This window comes from Sus scrofa, chromosome 1, assembly GCF_054392235.1.
Source record: "Sus scrofa isolate SSC_HxYL_T2T_F1_AM1 chromosome 1, Sscrofa_HxYL_maternal_Yorkshire_Landrace_v2.0, whole genome shotgun sequence".
NCBI classification, from domain to species: Eukaryota; Metazoa; Chordata; class Mammalia; order Artiodactyla; family Suidae; genus Sus; species Sus scrofa.
This window is the reverse complement of record NC_139383.1, coordinates 276,371,327-276,389,323: the sequence shown is the minus strand read 5'-3', so window position 1 is coordinate 276,389,323 and position 17,997 is coordinate 276,371,327. Positions and strand designations below refer to the sequence as shown.

The following is a 17,997-nucleotide window of genomic DNA, read 5'->3' as shown; positions in this document are numbered from 1 at the left end:
TCTGTGTTCTTGAAAAAGAATCTTGTAACACTGGGTAATTTGTGAAATAGCTCCATGCATGATTTTCATCATTCTGCAGCACTTGTCACCATCCACATGCCATTCCTTTCGCATAAATAATATTTAATGCACCCCCCTCACTCTTGGATTTGTTTTCCAAGACAGGGATTTTTCTTGATATTATAAACTGTTATGAAGGATTTCTCTTGATATTATGAACTGTTATGAGGGATTTCTCTTGATATTATGAACAGTTATGGCTCTAGAGAATATATCAGTATTACATTTGTGGGGACCATAATGATTATTTAAGGGAAGGAATGAATGAATGAGCTAATTAATTCATTCAGAAATTAAAAATCACAATTACCTATTGTGAGCCATAGCTGAGCTCTAGTGATACAAAGACATGACAATAAACCTTAACATTTAGTAAGATTTCATTAGGTGCTCATTTAACCATCCTTCAAATTCAAATGAAGAGAACAAATATTATTTCCACTTTGAATAAATTGAGTCTCAGTGGTCTTTGATAAATTGCTCAAGTATCCTCTCTTAGTAGGAGAAGAAAACAGTCTTTTTTTCCAGAGTTTTATATTCAATTCCCCTTCTCCTGAACAAGGCATAGACACTGCCCTAAAAAACCTTCCAATGGAGTATGAAGATGGGCACATTTTAAGGGGATTTGTTCTAATGAAAGCCTGTGTCAGTGTTGGGGAAGCTTCAAAGCCTGTAGAAGACCTTCCACTGCATATGACATACACTACACTTGGGAGAAGCTCTACTCATGAAACAAAGGACAGGTGGAACAGGGCAATCCTCCTTCTCATCAGAGACCTAATGAGAAGCCCAAGGTACCACTCATATCAGGGACAGTTTCTACTCTGAAAACATGTGCAGCTCAGCCCCTCTGGACCCTAATCATCCTCCTTCCCAAGGGGGCAGGATGAAGATCAGCAATTGCCCCAGTGGACTGCTTCTCTAGTCGGGGCTCATGCTGGATTCCCCCCCTGGGTCTGTTTTGAATGTAGAAAAAGAGGTATCCTTGTTCATCATTTTGAAGGTGGAGAACCAACAGGAGAGACTGTAAGGTCTTCAGGCCACTGATATTTGCTCATTTTCTTTGGATCCTGGGTCTTCTGGAGAGAAAGTGAAGATTCAGGTGCCAGAATGAAATAGAGGGTATTTGAACCCAGAGTCCATGTACAGCTCAGAAGGAACCCAGAAACACTGATAGTCATTCAGGGCTGAGATGATAGTTAAGTTCCTCAGGGCCAAAAGTTAATGAGGAATGTAGCCCAGACCCAGTTCTTCTGAGTCCAAGACCAAGGACTCAGTCTATTTCATCTACCATTTCCTGGAAAAGGTTTCTGGAAAAGCTTTGTGTTTACTGGTTCATGTGTGTTTTCATGTATCAATCTCTATTCAAAGTCTGAGTTCATATATCAAATATGTGATTTTAGGTGTTTCTGGTGGTTTTTTTTTGAGATTATACAAAGTTGTTTGTTCATAGCTATGTGGATTATTTTGTGTGTGCACAATCTTTTGCATTATTTAAGAATATTTTTTGTGAGTGTTTGGGTAACTGAGCCACGAGCCATTGTTACTGTCCTTTAGATCACGGTGCTAATAAATTACAAATCAGTAATTTAAATGTGCACATTAGTGTGCGTTTCATATTCAAGTTTTAGGGTCTTCTGTTTTAATGTATATGAGGCAAAATAATCCTTTACCTATTGTTCAGCAGTGGCTGTAACACTCCATTGGTGGGCAGGTTCACATGCATTTCCACCCCTGGGTAGATGTCATATACTAACGGATATGAGCTCAGTGTCTGCACTGTCTCAGACTGGGGCCCAATCCTCAGTCTGGTCCTTAAAAGTTTTTGTGATCTTAGGAAGTGACTTCAATTTTCTGAGGGTCACAAATCTTCACAGGTGCAAAAGAAGTAACTCTTCCTACATCTCAGTGTTATTTTGAGGGTTAAGTGAGGAAAGCATACATTTTTTTTTTTCAGCATAAAGGCTGACACATAATTGGTGCTCAGTATGAAGGAGGTATTTTTATTATCTTCCTCTAAACTCCATATTTCTGTCATGGAGGTTCCTCTTTCACTCTTGTCTGGGGCAGGAAATATAGAGGTCTGTGAAAACAGGTCCATCTAAATGTTCCTTCTCAAACTTCAAAGTCACAGTCTGACCTACTTTTCAGGGCTCACAGCCTAGCTGCCTCCTTCACAAGGTCCTACCTGAATCAAGGTTAAATATTGCTTCTGCTTGTCTTGTTCTTTTTTGATTTCTCTTTGAGGGCCAACAAAATGTATGTCACTGAGTAAACATGCTTCTATAAATGGTCGTCATTGTCCTTCTTGAATGACATGAACTGAAATAACCAGTGACCAAGCAACTCCATCTTATTACTGAGTCCAAACTTGTATTTATGGCTGCATGCCAGGCCATTAAGTTGAGAAGCAATTTCTTCCAGCAAGAAATAGTGAATTTATTTGGAAAGCCAGCAGCTGGAGAAGAGTGGTATCATAAAAAAAAATCTTCCCTGAGTTAGAAATCAGGCTTCTCTTATACTAAAGTGGGCAAGGTTATGTTTGGTTGCTGAAAACTTCTTGGTGTTGGAATGTTTTCTTCTTGCAGCTGTCCACATAGGTCAGATCACAGTGCTCCTGAAAACCTCCAAAGAGACAAATGTTATTTTTTGTTCTGTAACTTATTATCTCCATATGAATGGGAAGTGTTATACCTTTAAAGATCAGAGGCTTGTGAATGGGCTCTTCTGTATACTTCAGGCTAGAGGCATCATTCCCACCTGTAGCAAACATAATGGAATACAAAGGTTAAAGTAAAAGAAACAGGTCCAATACAAAGTTAACTTTGTTATTCTATTTCAGTCTCAGAGATGAACTTGCTATCCCTCCCCTATACTTGAGTGAGAATGCCTATCATGAGTCTTTCTTCAGAGCTATGTGGTTTGTAATCCATACTTCTAACCTAACTTCTAAAGAAATATTAACCTGGAATTGACCATCAAAAAGCCAAGTCACCTGAGGTTAGCTACATTTTCCACATTTATTAAATGTAGACATAAGATTTGCCTTGTGTACCAAAGAGTCATAACATGTAATTATTGCTTTGAGAGATTAAAACATGTGAAAATCCTTTGTACGATATATAATAGGAGTTGTAAACGTTCCTTAGAGAGAGTTGGAATATTTTGGAGAAAGGTAGCTGACATAATATAGCTTCTCTGAACATTTTAACTACTGAGTATGTAATTTCCATACTGAGTAGTTAAGAGCATGGATCGTGGTCAGACAGAACTGTGTTGTGATTCCACCTGTTGCACTTAATTGTGTGTATCATTGCACATTTAAATAATGTATGCTTTTGTTTTCTTCTGGTTAAAATGTGTGTAATAATATTTATTAGGTTTACTGGGAAGATTTAACTTGAACAAGCATGTAAAACACTTGGAACACTGCCTGGAACTCTTGACATTGGTTTGTAAGCCTGGATTGGACATTTTTGATAACAGGGGATTTTAAGTGACTCAAAACAGATAGGATGCAGCAAACTATAATAAAATCCCATGACATAGCTTTAGTAATTGTCTTCAAATGTAATGAGTTTAATGTTCTTTTTAAGAGGAAATGAATGATTAGGACATCTTCCCTTATACCTTTTTCCTATTTTCATCTTAGCATATTACAGAGTTTTGAACCTGGCTTAATGTAAAGATGTAAACATGAACACAAAGACTTCTCAGTTCTTGTTGACTCCTACGTACTCACTATGGGAGAGAGCAGTGGTTCAGTAGTTCTTTATTAAACAAAAAAATAAATCTCCATGGTTTCATTGGGAAAAGATTTGGCTATTGTGAGGGTCTGATATATTATTGATGCTAGAATTTGAAGGACTGATTCATTCACCAAAATTAAGAGAATTATAGGGAAAGGTAAAAAAATTAAGTCTTTTCATAGTACAAAGGACATGACTATAATATTATGGCATGTTCATTGACATTTCCCACTTTCACCTTTTCCCAGCAGAGGCAAGAACAGCATAAGGAGGGAGAACCAGAGCAGCATGTCTGAGTTCCTCCTCCTGGGGCTCCCCATTGGGCCAGAGCAGTAGGGCGTGTTCTTTGCCCTGTTCATGGACATGTACCTGACCACAGTTCTGGGGAACCTGCTCATCATGCTGCTCATCAGGCTGCACTCTCACCTCCACACCCCCATGCACTTCTTCCTCAGCCACCTAGCCTTCATGGACATCTCATTTTCAACTGTCACTGTTCTGAAGATGCTAATGGACATGTACACTGTGTACAAATCCATCCCCTATACTGGGTGCATAGCATAGATGTATTTTTTCATGTTTTTACTGATCTAGACAATTTCCTTCTCACCTCAATAACATATGATCAGTACATGGTCATATGTCACCATCTCCACCATACCACTATCATGAGAGAGGGACTATGTACCTTACTTGTAACTGTATCTTGGATTCTGTCCTGTGCCAATGTCCTTTGTCACACTCTCCTCCTAGCCCAGCTGTCTTTTGTGCTGACAACACCATTCCCCATTTCTTCTGTGACTTTGGTGCCCTGCTCAAGCTCTTCTGCTCAGACACAACCCTCAATGAGCTGGTCATTTTCACAGTAGGACTGGCAGTCATCACCCTCCCACTAACATGCTTCTTGGTCTCTTATGGCCACATCAGGGCCACCATCCTCAAGGTTTCACCCACCATGGGGATCTACAAAACCTTGTTCACATGTGGCTCCCACCTCTCTGTGGTTTCCCTCTATGATGGAACAATTATTGCACTGTATTTTGTCCCTTCATCAAACACCTCCAGTAACAAATACATAGTTGCCTCTGTGATGTACAGAGTGTTCACCCCTTTGCTGAACCCCTTAATTTACAGACTGAGGAACAGGGACATGAAGAGGGCCCTGGAGATACTCTTCAAAAAGGCAGAAATTTTGTCTCAATGACATTTTCTCATGTTTACAACAGACACACCTAGTCACATAACCCCATCTCCTACAAGTCTAATCTTGTGCCCAGCCTGGAATGAATACTTAGTAAATATTTGGTAACTTGAATTGCAGTATATATTTAATTTGTTACAGTTATTTGTCTTTTCCTATCAACTCCTTAGTATAAATTGTGGATTCTGAATTGACATTATTGATTTTTGCTCTTTTCTACAACACCGGGTAATTACATACCTGATAGTACTTATGTCTCTCTTCATATATCACAGGAAATTATTAGTTTGTTATTAAACCTCTTTATTGAGGTAAATTGTTCTATAAATGTAGTATGCATTTAAAGTGTTCAGATTAGGATTTCCCATTGTAGTGCAGCAGAAATGAATCCAACTAGGGACCATGAGGTTGCGGGTTCAATCTCTGCCCTTGATCAGTGGATTAAGGAGCTGGCATTGCAGTGAACTCTGTTGTAGGTCACAGATGTGGCTTGGATCTGGTGTTGCTGTGACTGTGGTGTAGGCTGGTGGCTATAGCTCTGATTCAACCCCTAGCCTGGGAACCTCCATATGCCGCAAGTGTGGCCCTAAAAAAGACAAAAGACAAAAAAAGTGTTCAGATTAGTATTTTGGCATGTATACATTGTGAAATAGCCTCCAGAATCAGGTTAATTAATATATTCATCATCTCCACTTAGTGACCATTTTAATTTATTCATATGTGGTGTGAGAGAACATAAACCACATGCATATTCTTATTCCACATACATCTGCTGCTTGTGTGCTATACGTAAGACTGTGTACTGCTTGTGATTCAAATATGAATCACTTGTGTCAAAAACGCCTCTGGTCTAGGATGCTTGACAGTTCTGTGTGTGTAACTGTGTTGCACATGTGTATTTTGTTTCTGAGTTTTGCACAGATTTGTGTGAAGCTGACTCACATCCTGACTATATTTATATAGTGAGATTATAAGCCAGAGAAATCTATATATCTCCAATTTGCAAGTATGTGTCTGTGATAATGAGTGAGTTCTTTTGTGTAAAAAAAACCCCATACCTTGACTACCTTCATTCTGAATATATAAGCATCTGTGTATGTGTGTTTATGTGTGACATTCTCACATTTTTTACTCTCCACCTGCCTGAGACCAGAAACTACACAGGCAGCTCCGTAGGAAACAAATCTTGCAGAGATATTGTCATCCATTTTTCTGTGTTCAGACTCCTCCAGCAGGAACACTGGGAGCCCAATGTTTTGACACTCTGCTTCAATTTTGGTCAATGCATTTAGAAATGACAGGCTTATTTCTAGAATCATGTCCTTCAACACCCATATTTTTATCATTTCCCCACTTAATAGCTTGGTGGCCTTGGATTTGTCCATGGTTATTTTCAGCATCCAGTGCTCTCAAAATGTGATCATGCTATTTGCTGACAGATCATTTCTGTAAGGTGCTTAGGAACCTAAGCATATCACAATCACTTAGCAAATTGTAGCCTTGTGGAGACCCAAACCCCTGACTCTCCATGTCCTGATTGTGCAGGGGACAGTATTTGGTATGAATACAGGAAAATCAAGCCCATCCATAGTCTCTCTCTCTCAATGCCCACCCCCTAGGTCACACACTGTCTCCTCTTCACTCCTGAGCAATTTCCCAGCCACCTCTTTGCACACAGTGCTGATTGAATCAAAGTACCACATCCATATTTTTCCCTTCTGTTCACATTTCAGCTCCTGGGTATCTTTAGGATCTCTGGTTCTCCTGCAGGAAACCTGTGAGATCCTGGGCTATGTCTGACCTAGAGCTTTCAGTGAGAAGCCAACACTTGGCAGGAGGGTCAAGTGCTTGGTTTCTCCTTGTGCCCCATGAATTGAGTCAGTTTATAACCCTGAGCAACTCCCTAGTCAGGAGGAAACATCTACTGACAAACTCTTACACAGTGTTAATGTCAGTTTCCTCTCCCAGGCATATTTTAACATTCACATTTTCACTTTTAGCATTTCACCTTAGCCTCTCTACCCCCCATAAAAAGAAATGGGTGGATTTTCTGTAGTGAAAAATGATCAGAAAATCCATGTTTGAGAACAGGTTCCACCATGCAATAACTATGTGAGATTGTTTAAGTGATTTTACTACTACTCCTGTTGGTAAAACACAGGAAAAAAAACACTGTTATCTGCTTCCCAGCCAGAAATAAAAGACGTTGGATTGAATGATATTGAAGGCATAAAAAGCCTTTAGCAAATTGGCAAACTGAACATCTGTGGGATTATGAGTGCAGACAGTTATCTGAGCCAGAGGACTTCTTCTAATCCAGAAATATTTCTTATTAAGATCTCACCCATTTGTCTAACTAAAGAGAAGGAGGAACAGTAGAGTCATGGAAGCAAAGATTCCAGTATATATTTAAAAGCTCAGGAGAGAAATGTGACTAGATCTGTTACTAATTCTATGATAATGCTCAGTTCCTACTCCTTCTAAGTATGCTGATAGTGAAGTTTTATATTTTTTCAATTTTTAATTTTTTTTAAGTCTGTGCCTGTGTCATATAGCAGTTGCCACACTAGGGGTCGAATCAGAGCTGCATCTGCTGGCCTACACCACAGCCACAGCAATGCCAGATCTGAGCCCTTTCTGCAAACTACACTGCAGCTCATGGTATCACTGTATCCTTAGGCAGCTGAGTGAGGCCAGTGTTTGAACCAGTATCCTCATGGATACCTGTCATGTTCTTAACCAGCTGGGCTGCAATGGGAACTCCCAAAAGTGAAGTTTTAACACAATCCCTCCTAGGACTCTTGAAATGTTCAGTGAGGCAATCATGGAAAGATGTATTTGTCTTCCATTGTATTCATTAACTTTCAGTTACTGTCAGTGTAAAGATTAATATTAGGAAATAGTGCTGGTCAACCCAGTAACTGACTTCTAAGAGATACCCCAATCCTTCAGTATCTCTCAGTTCTCAGACCCAATCTCAGATCTCAGGTGTCTTCCTAACAATGCATATTGAGATCTGAGCCAACCTAGAGGATCAGATGTAGATGGAAATGAATAGAGGTACATGCACTGAATTGAGGTTTATTTTTTGGCAAGAAGATAAACATGCATTAAGACAAGTTCGAGTGGGGAACTTACCCCAGTGATAGGATAAGAGCTCAGAAACTCACCTTTAGAGTGTGAGAACTCAGATAAGTTAACATAAATTTTAGGTCTGCTTCTTGGTACTTTATGGGGACCACATCATAATACTGTTTATTAAATGCCTGAACTTGATATTTTTGGGGGAGTATAAAATACTCTAATAAAAACAATGTATGCAATTTTTGGTGTTTATTTTATAGCGGAAAGTGTTCTAGATATTAATGCCTGAAGAATTAGAATCCTTTCTCTTAACTCTATGAAGGTGAGATACTGGCATAGTCACATAATAGAGGCACAACCTGAAGCCAAGAGAGATTTAGAAATCCAAGTTCTACAGTGAGAAAGTGGTGGGACCAGATTGTAACACAGGGAATATGGCTTCAAGTTCCCAACTTAGTTACTCCATGGTCAGGTGTGACCTTGAGGGATAGTCTCCAGAGGGAAGAGGTCCTGTATGCTGTATTTATTGTTCTAAGTCCAATTCATAGCTTAGCGTCAGAAACATGGTTGATAAAAAGGAAACAAATGAATTGTCTGGTTTTCATTGAAAGGTATAGTGGTGAAAGTTTAGGGTTTGTCACTTGCTTTGGCAATACTAGGTGATAAAAGAAATGCAGACAGTTTTTTTTTTTAATCCATAAGAAGGTGAGGGACCTAGCCTTGTAGCCATAATTGGAACTTCAATGTCTCTGATATTTCCCACTCTCCTCCTTCCCCATCAGTCAGGGGAGGAGTATGAGGAGGGAGAACCAGAGCTGTATGTCCAAGTTCCTCCTCCTGAGGCTTCCCAACTGGCCAGAGCAGCAGGGCATGTTCTTTGCCCTGTTCCTTGGCATGTACCTGACCATGGTGCTGGGGAACCTGCCCATCATCCTGCTCATCAGGCTGGACCCTCACCTCCACACCCCCATGTACTTCTTCCTCAGCCACTTGGCCCTCACGGACATCTCCTTTTCATCTGTCACTGTCCCTAAGATGCTGATGAATATGCAGAATCAGGATCAATCCATTCCCTTTGCAGGGTATATAATACAGATGTATTTTTTCATATATTTTTCTAGCATTGATAACCTTCTTCTTTCAGTGATGGCCTATGACAGGTATGTGGCTATTTGTTACCCTGTACACTATGCCATCATCATGAGGGAATAACTGTGTTTATTTCTGTTGGCTGGATCCTGGCTCCTCTACTGTGCCAGTGCCCTGACCCACACACTCCTCCTGGCTCAAATGTCTTTCTATGCTGACAACATCATACCCCACTTTTTCTGTGAGCTTGCTGCTGTGCTTAAGCTCTCCTGCTCAGACACCTCTCTCAATGAGCTCATCATATTCACTCTAGGGTCTGTGGGTCTCATTTTTCCATTGATAGGCATCCTTGTCTCTTATGCTCACATTGGGCTCTCCATCCAGAGGGTCCCCTCTACTAAAGGGATCTGCAAAGCCTTGTCCACCTGTGGCTCCCACCTCTCTGTGGTGTCTCTATTCTATGGAACAATGATGGCCCTGTACTTTTCCTCCTCATCAGGCCAGTCCCATAACAAAGACATCATTGCTTCTGTGATGCACACAGCAGTCACCCCCATGCTGAACACTTTCATCTACAGCCTGAGAAACAGAGACATGACATTGGCTCTGGGGGTACTTTTCAGAAACCATAACTGTTTCACTAAGTTAGAATCACCTAACCATGTACTTATATACTCACTTACCTTGTCAGAGATGCCTTAACAAGTGTGTTGGTCACTAATGTCTCTAGGGCTTTCCTAATTGTCCTTTAAGTGGTCATTGTTATTGGATTAATCTCTTTCACTTTAGTCATATCTCTTGTCCTTTATTATTAATTTTTTTTATTTTCCCACTGTACAGCAAGGGGGTCAGGTTATCTTACATGTATGCATTGCAATTACAGTTTTTCCCCCACTCTTTCTTCTGTTGCAACATGAGTATCTAAACATAGTTCTCAATGCTACTCAGCAGGATCTCCTTGTAAATCTATTCTAGGTTGTGTCTGATAAGCCCAAGCTCCCGATCCCTCCCACTCCCTCCCCCTCCCATCAGGCAACCACAAGTCTCTTCTCCAAGTCCATGATTTTCTTTTCTGAGGAGATGTTCATTTGTGCTGGATATTAGATTCCAGTTATAAGTGATATCATATGGTATTTGCCTTTGTCTTTCTGGCTCATTTCACTCAGGATGAGATTCTCTAGTCCATCCACATTGCTGCAAATGGCATGATGCCAATCTTTTTTATGGCTGAGTAGTATTCCATTGTGTATATATACCACCTCTTCCTAATCCAATCCTCTGTCGATGGACATTTGGGTTGTTTCCATGTCCTGGCTATTGTGAATAGTGCTGCAATGAACATGCGGGTGCATGTGTCTCTTTTAAGTAGAGTTTTGTCCGGATAGATGCCCAAGAGTGGGATTGCAGGGTCATACGGAAGTTCTATGTATAGATTTCTAAGGTATCTCCAAACTGTTCTCCATAGTGGCTGTACCAGGTTCCATTCCCACCAACAGTGCAGGAGGGTTCCCTTTTCTCCAGAGCCCCTCCAGCACTTGTTATTTGTGGATTTATTAATGATGTATTATATACAGTATATTTTTCAGGTTGTTTTCCCATATATGTTATTACAAAATATTTAGTATAGTTCCATGTGCTATACATTTGGTTCTGGTTCATTATCTATTTTATATATTGTAGTATGCATATGTTATCCACAAACTCCTAATTTGTCCCTCCCCCCTTTCTCCTTTGGGAACCCTTTTCTATATCTCAGGATCTATTTTCATTTTGTGTGTAAATTCATTTGTGTCATTTTTTTATATACCACATATAAGCAATATCTTATGATATATGATATTCTCTGGTTTACTTCATTTAGTATGATAATCTCTAATCTCATCCATATGGTCTCAAATGGCATTATTTTCTTCTTTATATGGCCAAGTAATATTCTATTATATTATGTACCACAGCTTCTTTATCATTCATGTGTTGATGGACATTGAGATCCCTTCTATGTCTTGGCTTCCAAAGGTACAACCATTCAGTTAAGAATCCTGTAACACTGGGTATTTTATGAAATATCTCCTTGCATGATTTTCATCATTCAGCAGCACTTGTCACCATTTACATGCCATTCATTTTGCATAAATAATATTTTATGCACCCCCCACTTGCTTGTGTTTTCTAAGAGAGAGATTTATATTTGTATTATTAACTGTTATGTCTCTAGATAATACATCACTATTACATTTGTGGGAAACTTAATCTTAATGGTTGTTTAAGTGAATAAGTGAATGAATGAGCTGATGAATTCATTCAACAGTTACCAATCACATTCACCTGTTGTGAGCCATAGATGTTCACTATTGATACACAGACATTGACAATAAACCATAACATTTAGTAAGCTTTCATTAGGTACTCATTTAACTACCCTTCAAATTCAAATGAAGGGAAAAATTATTATTTCCACTTTGAAGAAATTGAGTCTCAGTGGCCTTTGGTAATTGTCCAAATATGCTCTTTTAGTAGGCAAGAACACAGAGTCTTTTTTCCAGAGTTTTATATTCCATCCCCCTTCTCCTGAACAAGGCATAGACTGTGCCATAAAAATCCTTCCATTGGAGTTCAGAGACATGCACATTTTAATGAAAGCCTGTGTCTGGGTTGGGGAACTTTCAGAAGCTCTTCCAATGCCTATGACATAGACTACCTTTGGGGGAAGGTGTGCTCATGAAACAGAGGACACAGGGAATGTGGGAATTCCCACGTCTCATTAGAGACTTGACCAGAAGCCCAAGGTGCTATTGATAGCAGGGACACTATCTCCTGTGAAACCAGGTGCAACTTAGCCTAATCATTCTTCTGGCCAAGGGAGCAGGAGGAATTTGGACAATTGCCCCAGTGGACTCCTTCTCTAGTTGTGGCTGGTGCTGAATTCACTGCAGGGTCTCCTTTGGATGGAGAAAATGAGATCTTGCATGTTTTTTGAAGCTAGAGAACTGACAGGAGAGACTGTAAGGTCCTAAGGCCACCAAGGTTTGCTCTTTTTCATTGGATCCTGGGTATTCTGGACAGAAAGTGAGGATTCATGTAACAGAATGAAGCAGAAGGTATTTGAACCCAGAGCCCAGGTACAGCTCAGGAGGAGCCAAGAAACCTATATAGTTCATGCAGGGCTGAGAGAATAGTTAGGTTCCTCAGGGCTAACAGTTAACAAGGAGCATAGCTCAGACTCAATTCTTTTGAGTCTGAACCAAGGAGTCAATCAATTTCATGTACCATTTCCTGGAAAAGTTTTCTGGAAAACCTTTGTGTTTACTGGTTAATGTGTGTTGGAAGGAACAGTCTCTACTCTGAGTCGGAGTTCATACATCTGATATGTGATTTTTTAAGTGTTGCTGGTGGTTTTATGTTTGTTGAGGTTATACAAGAGTTGTTTGTTCATAGTTATTTGGATTTTTTGTGTGTGTCATCTTGTGTGTTATTTAGAAATTTATTTTTGTGTATTTTTGGGTAACTGAGCCATGAGCCATGGTTACTGTAATGGAGATACATGTGGTGAAAAATTACAAATTGGTCATTTAAGTGTGCATATTAGTGTGTGTTTCAAGTTTAGAGGCTTCTGTTTTAATGCCTATGAGCCCAAATAATCCTTTCATTATCTTTCAACAGTTGCTCTATCATGGCATTAGTGGGTAAGTTCACTTGCATTTCTACCCCTGTAGAGCTGCCAGGTACTAATGGATATGAGCTCAGTGTATGCAGTGTGTCAGACTAGGTCCCAATCCTCAGGCTGGTCCTTAAGATTTTTTGAGATTTTAGGAAGTGACTTCAAATATCTAAGGGTCACAAATCCTCAGAGGTGCAGAAGAAGTAACTCTTCCTATGTGTCAGTGTTATTTTGAGGGTTAAGTGAGGAAAGAATACAAATTATTCAGCATGAAGCCTGACACATAATTGGTGCTCAGTATAAAGGAGGTATTTTTATTATCTTGCTCCAGACTCAATGTTACCATCATGGAGGTTCCTCTTTCACTCTTATCTGGGGCAGGGCATGTAGAGGTCTGAGAAAACAGGTCCATCCAAGGGTTCCTTCTCAATCTTCAAGTTACAGTCTGACCTATTTTCCAGGGCTCATGGCCCAGCTGCCTCCTTCACAATGTTCTATCTGAATCAAGGTTACTTCTTGCTTACAGTCATCTTGTTCTCTTCTGTTTCTCTATGAGGACCAACACAGTGTATGTCAGGAGTAGCCTTGCCTCTATAAGTGGTCATCTTTGTCCTCCCTGGTGGCCATGAACTGAAATAACCAGTGACCCAAGCAAGATCCTGGTCCTGTTACTCTGCCCAAACTTGTAGTTCATGCTTAATGACAGGCCAGTAAACTGAAAAAAAACATTTCTTCAGACAAGGAAGAGTGAATGTATTTGGAAAGCCAGCAGATGGAGAAGATGGTTCCCAAGGTACCATCTACCCTGAATTAGAATTCAGGCCTCTCTTCTCTTAAAGGGGATAAGTGTAAAGTGGTTTCTTCAAACTTCTTGGTGTTGGAATATTTTCTTCTTACAGTTGTCTACACAGGTCAGGTCACAATGCTCCTATCAATTTTCAAAGAGGCAAATGTTATTCTTAGTTATGCAGCTTTGTATGTCCCTATGAATGTGAAAGTGCTACACCATTAAAGATCAGAGGTTGTGAATGGGCCCTCCTGTATATTTCAGGCTAGAGGCAATAGAATACAAAGGTGAAAGTAAAAGGAACAAATTCAACATGGAGTCAGATTTGTTCCTTTATTTCAGTCTCTGAGTGTACTTGCTGTCCTGCCACTATACTTGAGTGAGAATGACCATCTTGACTTTCTTCAGGACTCTGTGTTTGGTAATCCTTACCTCTAACCTAACTTCTAAAGAAATGCTAGCCTTGGAACCACCAAAAAAATCCAAGTCACCTGAGGTAAGTAATTTATCTCCTAGCTACACTTTCCACCTTTATAAAATGAAGACAAAAGATTCACCTTGTGTACCAAGCAGTCCAAAAATATAATTACTGTTTTGAGAGGTTAAAGCATGTGAAAATCCCTTGTATGATATATAAATAAGAGTTGTAAATTTTTCTTAGAGGGAGTTAGGAACATTTTGGAGAAAGATAGCTGACATAATATAGCTTCTCTGGACATTTTACTGAGGGCGTAATTTCCATAGTGAGTGGTTAAGAGCATTGCTCTTGGTCAGACTTGTGTTGTGATTCCATCTGATGCACTTAACTGTGTCTATCTTTGCACACTTAAATAATACATACTTTTGTTTTCTTCTGTTTAAAATATATGTAAGAATATTTATTATGGCTATTTTGATGATTTAATTTGAAAGTGCTTGTGAAACATTTGGAACAGTGCCTGGAAATGTTGACATTGGCTTGGAAGCCTGGACATTTTTATAACAGGGGATTTTAAGTGACTCAAAACAGGTAGGATGGTGCAAAGTACCATGAAAGCCCATGACACAGCTTTAGTAAGTCTACTCTTATGCAAAGAGTTTCATATACTTTTTAAGAGGATATGAATGAATGATAACTCTTATCTGGTGCCTTTTCACATTTTCATCTTAGAAAATTACAGAGGTTTAAACTTCTCTTGATGTAAAGATATAAATTTGAACACAGAGACCTCTCACTTCTTGTTGCCTCCTCTGCACTCAATATGGGAGACAGCTGTTATACAATAAATATTTATGGCATGAAGAATAAATGGCCATTAGTTTCATTCGGAAAAAACATGGTTAATGTGAAGGTTCGATGTATTATTGAGGCCAGAATTGGAAAGGCTGATACATTCACTAACATTTAAGAAAAACAAAGGGCAATGTAGCCAAAATTAAGATTTTTTTTATAGTACAAAGTACATGCCTAAAATATTATGGTGTGTTCATTGACATTTTCCACTTTTGCCTTTTCCCAGCTGAGGCAAGAACAGCATGAGGAGGGAGGACCAGAAGAGCATGTCTGAGTTCTTCCTCTTGGGGCTCCCATTGGGCCAGAGCAGCAGGGCATGTTTGCCCTGTTCCTGGGCATGTACTAAAACATGGTGCTGGGGAACCTATTCATTATCATGCTCATCAGGCTGGACATTCACCCCCACACCTCCAGGTACTAATTCCTTAGCCACTGGGCCCTCATAGATGTCTCTGATTCCTCTGTTCCTGTTCCAAAGTTACTGATGGACATGTACACTGAGTAAAAAAAAATCCATCCCCATGCCAGGTGCATAGCAAAGAAGTATTTTTTCATATTTTTACTGATCTAGACAATTTCCTTATCACCTCAATGGCCTGTGACAGGTAGTCTATGATTTTCTTTTTTGTGGAAAGATTCATTTGTCCCATATATTAGATTCCAGATATGTGATATCATATAATATTTTTCTTTCTCTTTCTGACTAACTTCACTCAGGATGAGAGTCTCTAGTTCCATCCATGTTGCTGCAAATGTCATTCTTTTGTTCTTTTTTATGGCTGAGAAGTATTTCATTGTGTATATATACCACATATTCCCAATCCAGTCATCTGTCGATGGACATGTGGGTTGTTTCCATGTCTTGGTGATTCTGAATAGTGCTGCAATGAACATGAGGGTGCATGTGTCTTTTTAAGGAAAGTTTTGCCTCGCAGCAGTCAGAGTGGCTATCATTACTATGTCTACAAATAACAAGTGCTGGAGAGGGTGTGGAGAAAAGGGAACCCTCCTGCACTGTTGGTGGGAATGTAAGCTGGTATAACCACTACGGAGAACAGTATGGAGGTACCTTAGAAAATTATACATAGAACTACTATATGACCTATAATTCCCACCCTTGGGCATATATCCTAACCCTGTTCTAACCACAACCACAATTTTGACTCTTCCTTAACTTCTACCAGAGCCCTGAAGTAATCTAACCTTGATCAAATTCTAATCCATTTGTTAGAATTTTAGGAATGAGCTCATGTATGTTTTGGTGCTGCTTAGTATCTGAGAGATGGAATATGTAGCCTAATGGGGACATTGGCCTCACCCAGTTCTGTCCCATTCTTTGGCATAAGAGGGTCTGAGAATGCTCTCTTGGAGTCAAGGTTAGCAGGAGTAGTCTCACTGGTCATGAAGAACCATAAAAGGGCAAAAATCTGGAGGCAATTGAGGCCACAAAACTCTTACCTGGTATATCTGTGAATCAGCCTCTTAGAAGTACAGGTGGGAGCAGTTCCCTTGCAGTTCAGTGTGTTAAGGATCTGGGGTTGTCACTGTAAAGGCACAGGTTGGACTCTGGGCCCAGGAACTTGCATATTCAGCAGAGGTGGCCAAAATAAAAAGAAAAAAGAAAAAAAAAGAAGAAAATTACAAAAGGCAGGTAAACCGAGTATTGCACCTGGAAACAAGTGGGAGCCTGCATTTTATGAACATTGAGGGACCTAAGGCAATTTAACAGGAAATTAATTTTTGTTCTGTTGCTAGGTCTAGAATACTCCAGGTTCCTGCCTCCTGTCTGTAATCTTTGGTTTTTCCCCCTTTTCAGCCCCTCAAACAATTTAAGACATCCAGCCAGAGGAACATCCATCTTTACCCACAGTGAAAGGGGCCAGGGTGGTCATCCTCATTTCTTCAGGGTCAGTCCTAACCAGCCTGCTGGGACCTCTCATCCCTCCACCTGGCATGGACAGCAGCACTGGCTCCTGGCCCTTCTGAGCTCCTCCTTGACTTCGTTGTTGCAGAGGCTGTTATATGAGTGCTTGAGGGCTGGGATGACAAAGGTATAGAACACAGGTGACATCTTGTTGCTGTCCAGGGTGTAGCTGGAGCTGGGATGCATGTACATGAAAATGAGTGTCCCACACAGCATGGCCATGGCCATGAGGTGGGATCCACAGGTAGAAGCTGCTCACCAGAGGCCCTGGACCGAGTGCATGTGCATCACAGCACTGGCAATGAACCCATAGGACACAGCGATAGCCAACACCATGGCTGTCTGGATGAAGCTGCAGATAGCAAAGAGCAGGAGTTCACTGAGACTAGTGTCATTGCAGCAGATGGCCAGCAGTGGAGGGATATTGTAGAAGAAGCTGCTCACCTCCTGGGAGCTGCAGAAGCTCAGGGGGAAGGTGAAAGTTATGTGGACCATGGTAATCACTGCCCTGCCCAGGCCTGATACTCCCAGCAAGGCCAGGAAGAGATTCAGTGACGTGGCCATGGTGTAGACAAGAGGGTTTCTGATGGCCATGTAGTGGCCATGGCTGCCAACAGGCAATACTCAGCATCCCCAGCCCTGCAAATGTAAACATCTGGAGGGCACAGGCTACATAGGGGATGGTGGCAAGGGGCAGCGGCAGGTCCACCATCATCTTGGGGCCGCTGGCTGAGGAATAGCAGGCATCCCGCAGGGAGAGGTTGGCCAGGAAGAAATACATGGGTGTGTAGAGCTGGGCATCCATGCATATAAGTGGCATCATGCCCACATTTCCCAGCAGGCTCACCAGGTAGATGGGCAGGAAGACCAGAAAGAGGGTGACTCACAGGTCCCAGCAATCTGTGATGCCCAGAAAAATGAATTCAGGAGGGGCACCCCTGGTCCAGGTTAAGTTCTCTGGCCTCATCCTGCTGAACAGACACTGAGGAGAGACAAAGCAGTGGGAGGTAAGGGAAAAGTCATGACCATCATGGGGGACAAAATGCTTTGTACTGGTATCAGGAATTGGGTGTTAGTCCTACCTGGTTAAAAAAAAAAAATTGCTGTATGACTTTTAACAAGCCATAGCATTCTTCAAAACTTTGTTTCTAATGCTGAGAAGTCACTGCCAT

The 17,997-nt window shown here is 40.6% G+C and overlaps 3 pseudogenes; 2 read left to right on the top strand and 1 right to left on the bottom strand.

Moving 5' to 3' along the window:
• The first annotated feature begins 651 nt into the window (after window positions 1-651).
• Window positions 652-5,013, top strand: LOC106504192 (olfactory receptor 1J4-like; annotated as a pseudogene).
• Window positions 5,014-8,889: 3,876 nt separating this feature from the next.
• LOC102157598 (olfactory receptor 1J4-like) lies at window positions 8,890-9,885 on the top strand (annotated as a pseudogene).
• A 6,952-nt stretch (window positions 9,886-16,837) lies between these two features.
• LOC106509253 (olfactory receptor 5C1-like) lies at window positions 16,838-17,792 on the bottom strand (annotated as a pseudogene).
• Between the last annotated feature and the right edge of the window lie 205 nt (window positions 17,793-17,997).